Raw genomic sequence first — 2,402 nt, 5'->3', positions numbered from 1 at the left:
ATGCATGCTTCACGCTAAAGTTGAACCAGATTCAACTTCTGCGTCAACGTAACGTCAGGACTAGCGTCATATTGTAAATCCGGCTATAGTCTTTTGATCCTAATGTATGTTGTCTTCAAAATTTCAGATACGATGAGGGTGGGTGGAGCCCACACGCCCATAAATATGGAGAAAAGCACATTTTAAAATAGCAAATCCTCTTATTTATGGAGAAGTGCAACAGGTACAGACACAAAATATCAACTAATGTATGTATCTTAATGTAGTGAACGACATTTCGGATACGGTGAGGGTGGGTGGAGTCCACACGCCCATAAATAAGGACGAAAGCGGTTTTAAAGGAACAAATCCTCTTATTTATGGAGAAGTGCAACAGGTACAGACACAAAATATCGACAAATGTATGTATCTTAATGTAGGGAACGACATTTCGGATACGGTGAGGGTGGGTGGAGTCCACACGCCCATAAATAAGGACGAAAGCGGTTTTAAAGAAACAAATCCTCTTATTTATGGAGAAGTGCAACAGGTACAGACACAAAATATCAACAAATGTATGTATCTTAATGTAGGGAACGACATTTCGGATACAGTGAGGGTGGGTGGAGTCCACACGCCCATAAATAAGGACGAAAGCGGTTTTAAAGAAACAAATCCTCTTATTTATGGAGAATTGCAACAGGTACAGACACAAAATATCGACTAATGTATGTATCTTAATGTAGGGAACGACATTTCGGATACAGTGAGAGTGGGTGGAGTCCACACGCCCATAAATAAGGACGAAAGCAGTTTTAAAGTGACAAATCCTCTTATTTATGGAGAAGTGCAACAGGTACAGACACAAAATATCGACAAATGTATGTATCTTAATGTAGGGAACGACATTTCGGATACGGTGAGGGTGGGTGGAGTCCACACGCCCATAAATAAGGACGAAAGCGGTTTTAAAGAAACAAATCCTCTTATTTATGGAGAAGTGCAACAGGTACAGACACAAAATATCAACAAATGTATGTATCTTAATGTAGGGAACGACATTTCGGATACGGTGAGAGTGGGTGGAGTCCACACGCCCATAAATTAGGACGAAAGCAGTTTTAAAGTGACAAATCCTCTTATTTATGGAGAATTGCAACAGGTACAGACACAAAATATCGACAAATGTATGTATCTTAATGTAGGGAACGACATTTCGGATACGGTGAGAGTGGGTGGAGTCCACACGCCCATAAATAAGGACGAAAGCAGTTTTAAAGTGACAAATCCTCTTATTTATGGAGAAGTGCAACAGGTACAGACACAAAATATCGACAAATGTATGTATCTTAATGTAGTGAACGACATTTCGGATACGGTGAGAGTGGGTGGAGTCCACACGCCCATAAATAAGGACGAAAGCGGTTTTAAAGAAACAAATCCTCTTATTTATGGAGAAGTGCAACAGGTACAGACACAAAATATCGACTAATGTATGTATCTTAATGTAGGGAACGACATTTCGGATACGGTGAGAGTGGGTGGAGTCCACACGCCCATAAATTAGGACGAAAGCAGTTTTAAAGTGACAAATCCTCTTATTTATGGAGAATTGCAACAGGTACAGACACAAAATATCGACTAATGTATGTATCTTAATGTAGTGAACGACATTTCGGATACGGTGAGAGTGGGTGGAGTCCACACGCCCATAAATAAGGACGAAAGCGGTTTTAAAGAAACAAATCCTCTTATTTATGGAGAAGTGCAACAGGTACAGACACAAAATATCGACTAATGTATGTATCTTAATGTAGTGAACGACATTTCGGATACGGTGAGAGTGGGTGGAGTCCACACGCCCATAAATAAGGACGAAAGCAGTTTTAAAGTGACAAATCCTCTTATTTATGGAGAAGTGCAACAGGTACAGACACAAAATATCAACTAATGTATGTATCTTAATGTAGTGAACGACATTTCGGATACGGTGAGAGTGGGTGGAGTCCACACGCCCATAAATAAGGACGAAAGCGGTTTTAAAGAAACAAATCCTCTTATTTATGGAGAAGTGCAACAGGTACAGACACAAAATATCGACTAATGTATGTATCTTAATGTAGGGAACGACATTTCGGATACGATGAGGGTGGATGGAGTCCACACGCCCATAAATATGGAGAAAAGCACATTTTAAAGGAACGAATCCTCTTATTTATGGAGAAGTGCAACAGGTACAGACACAAAATATCAACTAATGTATGTATCTTAATGTAGTGAACGACATTTCGGATACGATGAGGGTGGGTAGAGTCCACACGCCCATAAATAAGGACAAAAGCGGTTTTAATCCTTATGGACATCCTGATGCTGTAAAGAGTCTGACAAAACAGATCCTATTGGACTATTCTACTAGTTTCAGA

General features: G+C 39.9%; 1 long non-coding RNA gene across 4 annotated transcripts; it reads left to right on the top strand.

The window, feature by feature from the left end:
- The first annotated feature begins 6 nt into the window (after positions 1–6).
- Positions 7–2,396, top strand: LOC109591436 (uncharacterized). Of its 4 annotated transcripts, XR_002189817.1 has the most exons (5): positions 7–223; positions 1,032–1,141; positions 1,491–1,600; positions 2,103–2,213; positions 2,257–2,396. It is a non-coding gene; the product is annotated as an uncharacterized LOC109591436 (long non-coding RNA). The 4 variants fall into 4 exon arrangements; XR_002189818.1 differs by lacking the exons at positions 2,103–2,213; positions 2,257–2,396 and adding an exon at positions 1,644–1,688; XR_002189819.1 differs by lacking the exons at positions 1,491–1,600; positions 2,103–2,213; positions 2,257–2,396 and adding an exon at positions 1,338–1,382.
- The last annotated feature ends 6 nt before the right edge of the window (positions 2,397–2,402 follow it).

Source organism: Amphimedon queenslandica, unplaced genomic scaffold (genome assembly GCF_000090795.2).
Source record: "Amphimedon queenslandica unplaced genomic scaffold, v1.1 AMPQUscaffold_8188_Cont19866, whole genome shotgun sequence".
Taxonomy (NCBI): Eukaryota; Metazoa; Porifera; class Demospongiae; order Haplosclerida; family Niphatidae; genus Amphimedon; species Amphimedon queenslandica.
The sequence above is the reverse complement of the archived record's forward strand: the minus strand, read 5'-3'. Positions and strand labels throughout refer to the sequence as shown.